This window comes from Ailuropoda melanoleuca, chromosome 3 (assembly GCF_002007445.2).
Source record: "Ailuropoda melanoleuca isolate Jingjing chromosome 3, ASM200744v2, whole genome shotgun sequence".
NCBI lineage: Eukaryota > Metazoa > Chordata > Mammalia > Carnivora > Ursidae > Ailuropoda > Ailuropoda melanoleuca.
In genome coordinates, this window is record NC_048220.1 from 29421419 (window position 1) to 29437020 (window position 15602).

General features: G+C 50.8%; 1 long non-coding RNA gene across 1 annotated transcript in view; it reads left to right on the forward strand.

The window, feature by feature from the left end:
- Positions 1 to 242: 242 nt before the first annotated feature.
- Positions 243 to 15602, forward strand: part of LOC117801487 — a 118491-nt gene continuing 103131 nt past the window's right edge. Inside the window, exons 1-2 of the long non-coding RNA XR_004624045.1 lie at positions 243 to 568; positions 1337 to 1528. This is a non-coding gene — a long non-coding RNA (uncharacterized LOC117801487). The remainder of the gene's footprint in view (positions 569 to 1336; positions 1529 to 15602) is intronic.

The following is a 15602-nucleotide window of genomic DNA, read 5'->3' on the forward strand; positions in this document are numbered from 1 at the left end:
CCCGGTGCGTGTCGCGCCCGTCCGAGGCTCAGGCCGCGCTGCGCCGGCCCCGCCTCCCCTCAGCCCTCCCCCGACGGCCGGGCCCCGCCCCGCCCCGCCGGCCCGTTCCCTCCGCGGGCCCCCGGCCACTCCTTGTGCAAGCGCCGGCCTTCAAAAGGTTTGGGCTCCTTACCCAACCGCTGCGCTTATCTCGGGCCTGGCCAGCTCTGCCCTCTCAGGGGCCGAGAAAGGGACCGGAACAGGGCTGGAGGCCAAGACAGCCTCAGAGAGGGACAAAGGGGCAGAGACCAGAATGGAGGTGGGACGGGGGTAGAACCAGAGCAAAAAGGAGAGCGCTGTGTGGAGGACGGCTTTGCATCCCGTCTGCTGTTCCCTCCCCGTCGTGACAAAAGAGGAGGGCAGGGGGTTGGTCCTAAGTCCCCAGGGTGGCAGGCCCTCTCCCACGCCCAGCACGGTGGCTGGACCCTGGCACCCTGTTTATGGGAGGACGGAAGCTAGCTTCCAGAAGTCACAGAATCCGTAGCCTTCCAAGCTGGGGAGCCCTTCAGCCGCAGCCCCGCGATTTGAGGTGAGGGATTAGGAGCAGATGCCCAGCAGAGGCGTCCCCATCTGCTTCTCCCTCCCCAAGGGCCATACCTAGCTTTCTTCTCAGAGGTGAAGGTCAGCAAGGCAACATTCCTACTACCAAACCCGGGCTTGGGGCTGCCTTTTTGAGGACAGGCTTGGTGCCTTGCAAGCACAGTGACCCAGCAAGAGGTCTTTTCTTCCTTGGAAGAAACCCCTTCTCCTCATTCTCTTACTGCAATTTTTTTTTTGGGGGGGGGTTGTTGCCTGAGGAGAAATGCTCCTCTCCTCTCCCCAATCTGGCTTGGAGCCCCAGCCTTGGAGCCTGTCCCCCAGAGCCTGAGGCGGTTCCCCCCTGAGCTGGACTGGCTTAGTTCTGTGTGGTGGGAGGGGGGAGGGGGGGACACCGCTGTCTGGCTGTGTTTTCCTGTTTGTGTGAGAGGAAGTTGGCTGTGAGTCAGCAGACACAGGAGCTGCCAGTAGCTAGGGGAAGACCCCTGCCTCAGTAGAAGGTGAGGGGAGTGTGAAGTGGTCCCCACTTCTCCCAGCTGCTCCAGCTTGGAAAGCATCTGCCATCTTTGGACTCCTGGAGCTCTTCCCTCTGAGAAAGAAAATGATAATAATAATTAATCATTAAAATGGCCATAGTAATGGCTACCACTTATAGAGAGCTGACTCTGTCCCAGGCCCTGTGCAAATATTGCTTTGCAAGTTTCCATTAATCCTCACAACAACTCTTAAGATGGGGAATTTTGTCACCTCCATTTTACAGATAAGGAGATATTTTTCTGGATGGGCAAATGTGGGGCCAGGAGAATGCTCTTCACGGACCTCCTACTATAAAGACTGAAAATTCACCAAAGGCCTCAGCTGCTTCTCTCTGAAAGCCATCAGCTCCTAGTTTAAGGCCAGCTTCCCACAGGGCTGCTCCCAGGCAATGACCAAGTTCAGGAGAGATCCTAAGGTAGGCCTATTCCTGGGAAATAAGGGGATTCCTTTTACATCTGACGTTGACTCAGGAGTCTCCCCTGTGCCATTGATGAACTTCCCTTCTACTGCATAGTGGTCTAGGATACTTCCTCCCAACCTTCCTTCCTTTGCTCTCTCCTTCATCCCTCTTCCAGCCCCTGGCTGCCTTCCTCTCCCACATTTCCCAGTAACTCAACAAGAGTAAATTACTATGGGACACAGGGAGTTTGGAGGGATAGGTATTGGGGGGGTTCCTGGTCAGGGGGCAGATGCAGGAGTTCTGAACCTTTTTTGTGTCAAGTTCCGCTTTGGCAATCTGGTAAAACCTATGTACCCAGTCTCAGAATAATGTTTTAAAATGCATAAAATGAAATATGTAGGATTACAAAGGAAACCAATTATATCGTAATACAGTTGTAAAACTATTTTAATGTGATACAGTAATATATGTGCTTTTTTATTAATGCTTTAAATAAGATCTAGCAGTAGGTTGATACTTCACATAATTTTGAAGCTGTGAGGAGCATAAATTATATTTCAACATATCTGCAATACTGTAATAGGACACAAAAATATAAGTGATTTTTATTGGTGACAAAGCCATAGTTATAGCTAATATGACTGGTTTGTGGCCACTGTCATAATTGAAGAAAATGCTAAATTTCAGGTAGAGATTAGTGAAACTAATACAATATTTTTTCCCATCCAAGTTTAGTAACTCCACATTGAGGACACCTGAGTTAAGAGGGTCAGGGCAGAGCTGCAGAAAGGGAGACCCAGCTCTCTCCTGAGACCCCATGCTCCCTGTCTGTCTCAACCCTTGGGTGGTGGGTAAAGACTCCGGTCCCTAGGTTGTACCTCCCTTTCTTTGCTCTCCCTAGCTCTCTCACTTTCTCTTTGCCTCTGTCTCTCTCTAACGTGTACCTCTCATATCTATTTCTCTGTTTCTCTTATTTCTGTCTCTTCTTTGTCTTTCTGCCTTCCTTTGGATACATTTCTGTCTTTCTTCACTCTGAATCTTCTTGTGGTTTTCCTCTGTGTGTCCATCTCTCTGCCTCTTCTTTCTCTGTACCTCTGTCTGTGTCTGTGCCTCTCTCTTTTTCCCCTTAATCCATCACTGAGGGAACAGGGCAGATTCAAAGGATTCCTGTAGCCTGAGCACCGTGGGCAAAGACAATGCCAATTCTAGGGTTCTTGAGAGCTAGAAGAGGGAGTATCCCTGGGCCTATAGCTCTGGCTTGGGAGACCTTCCCCCACTCCCTCTTCCACTCTCAACCTTCTTAAGGGCAGAAACAGGTCAAGACAGAGATGAATGAGAATGAAGGCAGTGAATGGAAACATTTCAGGCTCTGGAAGATAAGGGCTAAAGCCTCTGTGACCCTGAGTTTGTATACAGTGGATCTTTTTCCAAGCTCCCAGGAATCTGGTTGTCAAGGCTGTCTTCTGCCCTCCTCCATGCCTGGGCAGAGAAGGGGAGAGTACTGACCAGGTCTGGTGTGCGCGCACAGGGACTCAGAAGTTAAGCCTGCAGCAGATGTCTGCCCTGGTCCCCAGTGGGTGGGCAGAAGGGAGCTCAATGGGCTCAAAGAAGGGGAGCAGAGAGTTCTGGGATTGATCTTTCCTCTGAGTACTTAAGAGTGGGGTAGAGCAACCAAGTCAACTGTTCCCTTGGGGCAATATATGCCTCCCAAGAAGATTTAGATGAGGGAAAAGCTGTTGGTCTGAGAAAATGGGGACAGAGAGTGGTCACGGAATGCCCTAAAAGAGCTGAAGGCACCCTAGGAAAAGAGAGTAGGGGGAATGGTAGTGTGGGAGGTGAACCAGTTCATAGGAGTGAGACTGAGACTGTGTGAGTTGCTAGTGTCCCTTGGAGGGGCTGCTTCTCTGGGAAGCTGTCATGGATCCCTGCTCTTTAGCCAGACCTCCTTCATTCTCATTGTCTTAGGGGTTTACCTACAGCAACATCAGCAATGCCAGGCTGAGCCAGGGAACTTACTTTACTCCAAGGACTGCCATGGCTAGAAATCTGAGCTGAGCTGTCATTCCCTTTTGGGGTATCGTCTGTGGCTCCTTCAGGGCCTAGTGGGCTCAGGGTGGTAGGAAAGGACCCTCTCCAAACCTTAATCCTGAACTCCCACCAGTTCACCCTGGCAAGAGAGACCTCATTATTGACCATCACCATCTGATCTGCCTGCTCTGGTCTAATCCAATGACAATTGCAGGGCTCATGTGACCCAGTGTATGCATGGAGCCACAATTAAAAAAAAAAGAGACAGTCCAGAAACCAAAAATAATGAACAGGTTCTCCAGTGTTTCATCTCTCAAAAGATCTTATGACCTATAGCAACCCTTCCGCATTGGTCACAAACCTCAGTTGGCTGGGACTTCTCCCTCAGCTATACCCCATCTCCCTAAAGTCCTCCCCTTGGCCAGCAGGGTCTTTCTCTCGCACATACTCTTTATTGCGCAGTTTGACTCAGCCTCTCTGGCATTTTGCAGAGAAGGAGGAGTAAGAATAAATGTGACTGACATGTGGAACAAAAGGGCTACCAGTGAGCAGAGGAAGGGCAGAACCAAGCAGTGGGAGGAAATGTTCCAATACGCCTTTCCATGTCTCTCTTTGCTCTTCCATCTTCCCATCCAAATCATAGACCACCACAGCAACAATCATTTAAGAGGCCATTTTGTTCACCGAGTGGGGATGGTACGATGTAGTAAGTAAGGGCAGACTCCAGAGTCCAATCCTGACCCACCACTGCTGTGTGACCTGAGCAAATTACTTAATCTCTCTGCGCCTTGGTTTCCTTTTCTGCAAAACGGAGATGATAAAATAGTGTCTACGTCACAGGGTTGTTGGAAAGATTAATCTGTGGAAATATACAGGTATGTGGAAAGGGCTTGATGGACTCACTCTCAGTGCTCAATAAATGTTTCCCGTTCCTTATTTCTATTCTTGCCAGTCACTTCCACAGTGACTCTGGATTGAAACCAGCTTACCTATTACTCCCTCATTTTGGTACATACCTGGATCTTGTTTTAATCAACCATCCCGTGGCACCCTATTGCCACATTAGACCACATTGCTCTCGTTGTGCTTCTCCCATCTCCCAAGGTCCCCAGTTGTCACCTCATCGGTTCCACCACTTTTGTTACTCCTCACCCAGTATCCTGGTACCTCTGTACTCCTGATCACCCCCATTGTCTCCAGAGGCCTCCAGGGCTCATTTCTTCCCCTGCTTTCCTTTTGGGTGGTAGAGGGCGCATGCATCACCCACGCTGGGTCCTAATGAGATGGGCCAGTTGGAGTAGGCGTGGACTCCAAGGAGCGTGTCCTGTAGGAAGGAACACTTCCATTCGATCAGTTCATTTATTTCTCATATTTTTATTGAGCATCTCTTCTGGACCAACCACTGCTCAAGGGTTTAGAGATATAACAATAAGGAGAAATAGACTGTGGAGAGCTCAGTCTACTAGGGGAGCGAGACATTTACCAAAGAACCCCCAAATAAATGTGTAGAGTACTTACAAACCAAGGTGAATGTTACAAAGGGAAGCAGTATAAGAGTATACATCAGAGGAAGCTGACCTAGCCTGGGGAGTCCGGGAAGGGCTCTCCGAGAAGCTGTGTTTGATTAAGCTGAGATCAGAAAGATGGGTAGGAGTTAATTGGGGGTGGGAGCAGAGTGTCCTAGGCCAAGGAACCACAAGCGCAAAGGTCCTGAGGTGGGAGCATACCTAGTAATAGAGATGGAACAAAGAGATGGGAGTTTGGGACCAGCTGAGATTAAGGGACTTCAGGGGCCAGGCCACGTAGACCCTTGTAGTCCTCAGTTGGGATTTGGTCTCCATTCCAAGAAGAGTGTAAGCATGGGGTGACAGGTGCAGACCTGGATTTTAGGAAGATGGCTGCATGGAGAATAGTTAGAATCAGCACAGCTCTTCCCTCCTCCAATTTCTCTGGCCTGAGGACAGCACCATCTCCCCCACCCACACCCCCCTTCTCCAGCTTCCCTCCATGAAGCCCCTCCCCATTACCCTTCTCACATTTTTGTGAGGATGAGGTCATCATGGGGGAGGGGAGGGAGTGCCAGACTTCTAAGCCTCCTTTATCCTAAAGGGCTGGGGCAGCCCTGGGGAGGGGGAGGGGAGGAACACACCCAGTACCCCGCCCTTACCCCCATCCAGAGCCCCAACTAGAGCCCTGTCTCCTTACATCCCAGACTGTTGTGGAACAGTGAGCTGTATATATAAGAAGATATTTTTATGCAATTTTACATTTTATGAAGGGCATCTCGTCTTGCCACTACCACTGACTCCCCTTGGGACCTTGGGCAGCTTACCCTCTCTTTAGGTCTCAGTTTCCCAGTGCAAGGTTAATGGACTGGGGATCTAAAGTTCAGCATGGTGACTATAGTTAACAATACTGTATTGTATACTTGGGATTTGCTAAGACAGTGCATCTTAAATGTTCTGACTACACACACACACAAAATGGTAACTATGTGAGGTGACTGATGTGTTAACTAACTTCACTGTGGTAATCATTTCATCATATATATGTAAACCAAATCATCAAGTTGTATGCTTTGAAGTCATACAATTTATTTATAAATTATACCTCACTAAAGTGAAAAAAAATTTGTAGTGGGCAGCACTGTCCGATAGAACTTTCTTACTGACGAACATGTTCCACATCCGTTCTGTCCAACATGGTAGCCGCTAGCTACATATGGTCATGAAGACATTGACATGTGGCTGGTGAGCCAGAAGAGCTGGATTATTTTATTTTATTTTATTTATTTTATTTTATTTTTAATTGACACTTAAATAGTCCCATGTAGCTAGTGACTACCATATTGGACAGCACAGGCAGATCTTAAACTTTTATGAAAATCTGATGACAGTTATGGACTCTTCCTTAGAAAAATGTCCATGTGCTCTATCATAGATGGGCCCCTCTGGTCCCATTTCTGTATCCCAGGCAAGCGTAGCTGACTGGGTGGAGCTCAGATCCCTCATTTACTCTGCCCTTCTTTCTGCCTCAAAAATGCAGAAAAAGTGGGTCCTTGCCTGAAGGTGGAATGACTGGGATGTCCCCAGGAACTAACAGACCACAGTTTTAAGCCTAGATGTCTGCCTCCAGCCTGGGGCACTCCCCACACATCTAAAGAAAGGCAAGGTAGTGAAAGCGAAGGGTGCAGGGGTGACAGGGGAGACATTCAGTCTTTTTTTTCTCGGTCTTGACCTCAACTTCCTCCCGCCCTGCTTCCCGGCAAACCACTCAAATGCCTCTAGGCCGGTTCCTCTTCCAGCTTATAACTCCATTGGAATGTGAGGCTGTGCTCCAGAGATGGGGTTGTGCCATGGCCCTGCAGTCTTTACAAATTGAGGAATTTGGAGTAGTTAGAGGGTGGGAGACCTAGGCCCAGAGGATGGGTCCCTTGGCTCCAGTACAGGCCTCCTTGCACTGGAAAAGGCTGCTATCGCTGTGTACTGCTCAGGACCTTCTCCCTGCTGCTGCCTCCTTCTGCCCCCACACTCAGTCCTGATGTTTTTACTGTTTTTCCGGATCATCTGAGAGTCAAACACTGCACCCACCCAGGAATATGGAGGTCTGAGGGGCTCAGAGAAACTCATTCCCCACCCTGCATGGATGGGTGTGTACTCTCATTGTGGGGAGAGAATATTGTCCTCCCTTGTCCTGCCAGATCCAGCCAGTCCTTTCCTGAAAACTACCTACATAGACCCATTTACAGGAGACACCCTTCATTGGGACCTACCTTTCTACCCTTTGCTCTCCTCTCCCTCCTTGCTGTTCTTGCCTGCCGTCTCCTCCTTTACCTCTCAGATGTCCACCCCTTTGCCCCTCATCTGCAAAAAAAATAGTTGGTCAGTTCCTGCCCCTGTAGGGTCTCTATTCCTTTGGTTTCAGCAGCAGTGCTGGAGTGGTCAGACTCAGGCTCTGGGACTCAGCCCGGTGTGTGCCACACAGGTGGAGAAAGCTCTCAGAAACCCCTTGTCTCAGGTCCTCTAGGAGCAGAGCACGTGGCCAGGATTCAGGTGAAAGCCCAGAGGGCTGAGGGTGAGGAAGAGGGAAATTTGGGCAGGGAAGACAACAAGACAAGGTGGTTCAATGCCTTACTGTGTTGACTAGCTTCGTATGGGCCAAAGAGATATTGCAGGTTGCTTAGCTAGAGTGTGTGCACTCAGTATGTGGTCGGACTCCTCTAGAAGGCTGTGAAGAGGAAGCACACCTTGGAGTAGCCCACAGCTTCCAACCACAACCTATCCCCGTGGGTCTGGGTTCACCCCAAGCTTCTGGGTTCTGTCAACCAACCTTGGCAGCACTCAGAAACCAGATCCCACACTGCACAGTGTGGCCTTTCATCTACACCTGAAGGTGAGGGGCAGTATCAGAGCAGGGAGGTAGTCAGGGCATTCGAGAAGAAAGATTTGTGTCTCTATATGGTCCAATCCTTGTGCCACTGAGATCCACTCACACCCCTGCATTGTATCTGACTTCCCTGCTACAACACAGGGCCTCCATTTTGGTCCATGAGAACAAAGTTTCATCACTTTTTCCCCAGAAAGGGAGGTACGATCCACTGCAAACAAGGTCCCTTCAAGGTAATGCTGGATGTGAATCAAGGCAGATAAAGACAAGAAGGTTAATGAAGCAAGCCATAGTCCCCACTGCTGTAGCTGGTCCTGACTCCATAACTGATACTGTCTCCCTCCTCCTCTTGCCCTCAGTTAACCCTCTGCAGATCTAAAGTACTTGCCAGGTGAGATTATACAGGCTTTCATCCCCGAGAGCTCTGATTCCTTGGTTGCCTTCCCTTTGGGGATTGTCATTGTGGAGGTTGTCCATCGTCACTTACAACTGGGTGGGAGATTCTTTTTTTTTTTTTTTTAAAGATTTATTTATTTATTTATTCGACAGTGATAGAGACAGCCAGCGAGAGAGGGAACACAAGCAGGAGGAGTGGGAGAGGAAGAAGCAGGCTCATAGCGGAGGAGCCTGATGTGGGGCTCGATCCCATAACGCCGGGATCACGCCTTGAGCCAAAGGCAGATGCTTAACCGCTGTGCCACCCAGGCGCCCCTGGGTGGGAGATTCTAGGAGATGCCCAGGGAATCTCCTGGCTGGGTTCAGACATACCCTTCCTGCCCTTTTTGCATCTACATGCATTCCATCCACAGCTCTTGTTCCTCATGATAATCAGGATCAATGACCATGACTGGTACAGTAATGAAGTCTTTTTTTGTTATTGGTCCCCTGGCATGAGGAGCATAAGGGGGCCAGGTGGAAGTCACAGCTTCCTGTTCAGTGCAAACGTTACCGTGTTCCCTGGTACAGTTCTGCCTTGGTGGGAAATAGGACCTCTAACTGGCAGAGCCTACTATTTTGGGAACAAGAAGCAAAAATTGTGCAGATCTGAGAGTGAGGTGGGCCACTTCCACTTCCACATTGATTCTGGGACCTGTAATTTCTAGGTATAGGGGACACAGTGCTATTCGAAACAAATACCATGTCCCGGAGTTCAAGGCCCAAACCCATGTGTATCATGTAGCTGCCAGCAACTTCTGAGCATTCAACAGGCTGCTCCACTGTTCTGCCAGGCCCCCTGCTTCTGGGTGATGAAGTACAACTAAGTAAGACCAGTGGATCTGTTGCATTGATCACCATCTCACTATTACCTCATATCACATGCAAAAATTAACTCAAAATGGATCAAAATCTAAATGCAAGAGCTAAAAAATGCATGTCTGAGGTGACCTCATTATTGTACCTTCTTCATGGAAGCACTGTGGACCAAGAAGACAAGCTCGAACCCCAAGCACACACTGGTTCTAGTAAGGACAAATCACTGTCCCCTCCAGGGTGGAAGGAAGGGATTCAGTGCAATCCACCTGCTACCAGAGGCTTGGCTGGGCTTCTGAGGGGGAGAACCACACCGGCTGCTTGGCGTGGGTCTCTCTGTAGGCAGAGTGAGCCCTCAGAGGGGTGGAACTAGCTCGGCCTTGGTGAGGGGCGTCCATGCTCTTGGGCCCATGTTTCGCCCCCATTCCTGACACCATGACTACTCTGTTCAGAAGCTATCGTGCAGGCATTTGGGGAGGACAGGAAGATTCCCTCACCTCCTGAATCGTTCTGTCTGCCTGTTGAGAGCCTCCTGGCAGCAGATGCTCTGCAGGGTGTTGGAGACGCAGAAGCTTGCACACTTGGGGCCCACTTCCAGAAGCCTGTCCATCACCTTTCCCTAGCCCTCTTTGTCAATGGTCTTGGTTTTGTTCCTTCCAGGCTCCTGACCAATGAGCCAAGCCATTCACTACTTCTCTGGAATCAGGGCATATCCACATTTCAGACCACCTCTTCCAGATGAAGCTGGCAACCAAGTATACTCCTCAAAATTTTACACACTGGCTGGAACTTCCCTTCACCAGTGTCCTTTAGGGTCACCCCTCAGAGGGCCATAATGTGCACCAGTTCACTTCAGACTCTCACCAACATACCACAGTGGCCATCTGTGAGTCCCTTCCTTGTCATCTGAGAAGCCACACAAGCTTTATGACCCAATATCCCCCTCCATGCCTATCTGCCCATGACTTCCTCTCTATTCCTGACTCACTGGGAAGTGGTCCCTCACCCCTCTGGCCTCCAATCTCGCTTCACATCCTTGCCAGGCCAGGCCAGACAGGAGCTGGGGTGCTACTTCCTCCTGGGACCTGGGGATAGGGTGCTGCCTTCCCAAGGCCTTAACATCCTCACGCAGTAACCATATGATAACAACGTCAACAGTAAGTCCTGTTGGTGGGCGCTCCTCGTGTGCCAGGCAATGTGCTGATAAGTAGAGCCACCACCACTCTAAGAACGAGGAGATTAGGGCGCAAATTTTAAGAAGCTCTCAGTGTCATACAAGTCTCAAGTCCCTTACATTTTGGGCTCCAGGCACTTGCTTTTCTCTAGTCCTGACCCGACTGATACACTTTTTTTTTTTTTAATTTAAGATTTTATTTATTCATTTGAGAGAAAGACAGAAAGAGACAGAGAGAGAGCGCACAAGCTGGGGGGAAGGGCAGAGGGAGAGGGGAAGCAGGCTCCCCACTGAACAGGGAGCCCGACGCAGGTCTCAATCCCAGGACCCTGGGACGACAACCTGAGCCACAGACAAACACCCCACCGACTGATAAACTCTTACCACATTTCTTTTTTCGTTCTCACAAATACTATTACCCCCATTTTACAGATGAGATAACTGATTCAGAGGTTCATTTGCCAAAGTCACACCGTTAGCAACCAGCACAGCCACGTTTTCCCAACTTTAAGGCCTGCGCTCTTAACCTCTCAGCTGTATTCGCCCGTCTTAGCCCGGCTTGAGCCCCGTGGGAGGATCCCTGAGGGTGATCCTCCTCCAAATCAAAATCCCGCTCAGATGGGGGCTGCTGGACCAGGTTGCACTGATGTGGGCAGGCTGGGTCCGAGGACCCAGAGGAAGGTCCTGCAGGATCAGCCAAGAGGGTGCTTGGCTTCACGCAGGGTAGAAATCAAACTGAGCCAGAGGAAGTGGAAACAGAGATGACTGAATAGTGTGAGTGACAGAGGATAGCGGAGGGGGTGTCTGGAGAGAGGAACAAGTCTTGTCATTGCTTGGGGTAGGGGTTGGTTTGTACCGAGAAAGGTCTGGGGTACCTGCTTCTTCAGGAGTCCATGGTAGGGTCCAATTAAAGACGAGTGTCAGGTGAACACTAGGCATTATCTCATGAATTACCGAAGGTAGCCAGCATCGGCTGAGGTCCGTTTGAAGGTAACGTCCTGGAACGGGTTTGGGATCAGGCTTTTCTTAGGTGTTATCAGGTGTTTGGAGCCTAGAACACAACTCAGAGAATGATGAACTTTCTTGCTTCCCTCTTGAAGTGGGAGCAGAGCTTCTTCGGCTTATTCGGAGGTGAAATATGAAACATGAGTAAATGGGGCCTAGCAGAAAAACAGCAGAGACGGACCCTTTCTGAAATGAGGCTTCTTACTTCAGCACCATGCCCTTTCTCAACACTGGCAAAGCCGAAAGCCGTTTTGTGCAGGCACCCAAAGGAAGGAGCTGCGCCAGCGCGGGCAGGAAGGGGGTGCTTTCCTGAGCATGTCCACTAGGTGGCACCCCAACACCGAGCCACTGAGCTCGGACCGCCGAGTGGGCGCCCTCCAGCGGAGAGGCGCAGAGAAAGGCCCTCCCCCTCCTCCGGCCAGCCTTCCCAGGACCAGGCTTTGCGGGTCCCCACCCAGGTCTGAGTCTCGGCCTTCGTCACGAGCGCTGCCAAGCGACCCAGGTCTAAACCCTCCTCTGCTCTCCCTGCTCTCTGAATCTCCCACCCCTTTCCCTGCTGCCCTCAAGGGATGGACTCAGGGCGAGGAGGCTTCCCAGGGCCCCTGGGAGAGAATCTTCCCGCTTTCTCCTACAAATTGAGCAGTGCCCAGCACCTCCCAGTGCCTCCATAGCACTGCCTCTTCCCTCCTTTCCCTTCCCGAATTCCCCAGGCCCTCCCTGTCACTCCCACCCTCTCAGCTTCTGCCAGTCTTCTGAGGCAGGGACCATTAAGGCCGTTTCCACAGATTTGGTGATGCAAATGAATGCAAATATATGCAAATCGCCATGTAAAGGAGGCTTGCCACTGTGGTTCTAAGTGGCTGTCACAGCTTCTCTGACACCTGTTCTGAGAGACAGCTGCCCTGCCCCCTCCTGCTCAGGCATCTATCTGCTATTTACCCCCCTTTCTCTTCCAAGCTGGCCTCTGGCCCCCTTTTGTTCAGGGACCCTGGGGGGTTTCTGGCTACAAAGGACCCTTGGGGTCTTGTATCCAAACTCTCTAGAGGGGGCAAGGAGGGAATCTGAAAATTACACCATTTCCTGGCTGTGTGGCCTTGGAAAAACAGCTTAACATCTCTGAGCCTCAGTTTCATCATCAACAGAATGGGAATAATGCTAGTATTCACTTCATAAGGCTGTTGTAAAGATTCCACGCAATACTACCTGTAAAGTGCTTAGCACTGTGCCTTTGAACATAGGAAGCGCATTAGCTCTTTTTTTTTTTTTAAAGATTTTATTTATTTATTTGACAGAGATAGAGACAGCTAGCGAGAGAGGGAACACAAGCAGGGGGAGTGGGAGAGGAAGAAGCAGGCTCCCAGAGGAGCCTGATGTGGGGCTCGAACCCATAACGCCGGGATCACGCCCTGAGCCGAAGGCAGACGCTTAACCACTGTGCCACCCAGGTGCCCCGAAGCGCATTAGCTCTTAACATCGTGATTATCATTGACCCCGCTGGTCATCATGTTCTCAGGGCTCAGGCTTGGAGACAGGTGTGCAGATGGACACGGCTGAGGCATGTGCACATGTGGCCTCATCCGTGTGCATGCATGTGCATTCACGTGTGCACAGCTGACAGCCTCACGCACTGGCAGGGCACATGCTCGGGTACACACACATTCAGAAACACACACAGGAGGAGGCTGTGGGAGGTGGAATCTGACTCATCGAGACCAGAGCTGTGGGTGGTGCTTTTGTCCTGATTTCCGGGGCTCCATGCTCCATTTCGAACAAGGAAATCTATGGGGGATGGCACAGCCAAGCCTCCAACTGAAGCTCATTGTGTGGGTCCTTTTTTGCATCAGCCCCCTCCCCATCTGGTCCCAACCCAGCTCTGTGTCATCTAGGCTTTTCCTTCCTCTGACCTTGCCCAAAACGCCACTAAGTCTCCAAGGGAAGGGCAGGGCAGGCACACTGGGTCCTTGACGTCATAGTGCAAGCCCTCGATGACATCATGGAGCAGGTGCTGCCCGCTCCCTGGAGCACGCCCTGGGAGCTTGGTGAGTGTAGTGCGAAAGGAGGTCTGGGGGAGGCGGCATATGGTGGTAGTTAAGAGCCCTTAATTGGGAAGCAGGTAGGCCCCAGTTCAATTAAGTCCTAGTTTTGTATGACCTTTGGTAGTTTCCTTAACCTCAGGATCTCAATTTCTGCACCAGTAGAATGAGGTCAGTTGTACCGAACTCAGAGGGTTTTTATGTCTTTTCAATGAGATAATGCATATAAACACATCCTCTATTCAGTGCTGCATGGAGTGAATGTTCATACGTGGCCGTCATTTTGGTTGATGCTTATGGAAGGTGAGGGCACATCGTCTGGACAGCCCCACCCCTAGCAGTTTTATCTCCTTGCCTGGTGCTGCCCCTCCTCCCTCACTGCTCAGGCAGGCAGGGAAGGAGAGCGGCAGTGCCACCTGCGACACGGGGTCTCAGAGGGCCCCCTCCTAGGTTGGGCATGGATGGTAATGTCATGCCTGTGTCTCGGGAGACCGGTTCGGCCAGCTCTTCTTCTCTCCCTGGAAAATACTGTCAAGATGGGACAGAGTCTTGCAAGTTCTTTCTTTGAAAGGAAACTGCCACTGACTGTGCACCTAGGATGTGCCTGCTACTGTGCTGGGTGCTGCTCCACATGAGCCCTTTCCACCCTCCCAGCTGTCCTGGGAAATCGCTACTAGCATCCCCAGTGCACGAACAAGAAGAAAATGAGTGACTTGCCCAAGGACACACAGTGGGTAAACAGAGGAACTGACTCCCATTCCATGCTCTCCGCCTCCCCATGTCTATCAGTGGTTTTAACCGATTCATGTGGACTCCCTGGACATGGCATTAGGGAGTTTCAGTTCCCTGAATGTGCAGGGGGAGGGTTCTCTATTTTTTGGGTCAGTCTCTTGAGAGCCTTGTGGGCAATGGCAGAGCTGGTGTAAGCTAGTTAATATACTGGAAGTGTCCCCAGGTGTCATGCACTTGGCTCCCAGCCAGTGGTTATATGACATCAGGGAAGGGACACAGGTGCACGGGACACAGGTGCATGGAGGTAGGGGGCAGGCTGGGGGAAGCCTAGACACCTGCTGAAGGCTCAGTCCTGTGCCAGTGGGTAGGTGGGGGGGGGGAAGCAGCAGATGGACAAGGTCAGGGTGGGAGCTGGGATGCTGAGTCGGCTCTGAAGCCCAAGGTGACTCGAGAATCTGCCAGGAAGAGGCAAGTGTGAAGGAGAAGAAAGGAAGGGAGGGGAGGGGAGGGGAGCTGTAGCAGAGGAAAAACTGAGGCAGCCCAGGGGGAAAGGACAACGGGGTCAGGGCGGTTGACAGAAAATGGTTTGGTGTGCAGGCTCTGGGGCAAGATGACTCCCATGGCAAGAATGGTCCTTTAGTTTCCTCAGCTGCAAACCAGGGTACAAGTAGTGGGTACCCCGAGAACCTCCAGTTCTCCACCACCAGAACCTAAACTTCCTTTTGGCCTAATTGCCAAGGAACGAGCCACGGGGACTTAAATCACTGAAGGGCCAGCTTCGGAGAGCTCCAGGAGCCGGCTTTGTACCCCAGTCTAATCATACCCTCATTTCTCGAAGCAATGGTCACCTTTTCCTCAGGTCTGCATAGTAGGGGCTCCAAGAATATTCACTGAAAAGATGAAGCAAACAATACCTGTCACTTGGCTGGTACATTGGTCAATACCTGCACCTCAGTTGACTTAATGTCAGCAGATATTTCTGGAGCATCCAGTCATTCCTAGCAAATAAGACCCTCCCCTCCCTGTCTGGTCTCATAGATCAGTGGGTAAAGAGTTTAAGGTGGCGATGAGTGTTACCGGGGTACCTTCAGGGGTGTCCCCAAACCAAGGCCCAGAGGAAAAGGTGGCCAACGTTTGGAGGAAAAAAACGTGTGTGGTTAGGCTGGGTTGGGGAGCCAGCCCCTGGAGCCCTCTGAAGCAGGCCCTTCCTGGCCCCAACAGTGATTAAGGTCCTTGTGGCTGGTTACTCGGCAGCCAGGCCGGAAGAAAAAGCCCGTAATTAACAAGCTGGCACTCACACAACCACATGTCGGCACGCCCAAGTGCTGGGATAGCTGTCTGTCAGTTGTAGCTGCTGGTGGAATTTTTTAGACAGCTGGGCTCAAGCCGGGAAATGAATATAAGTTACATTTCTATGCATCGTTGTTCGTGGTGGTAAAAAAAAATTAATCAGTGACATAGCTGTGACACATACTCATTT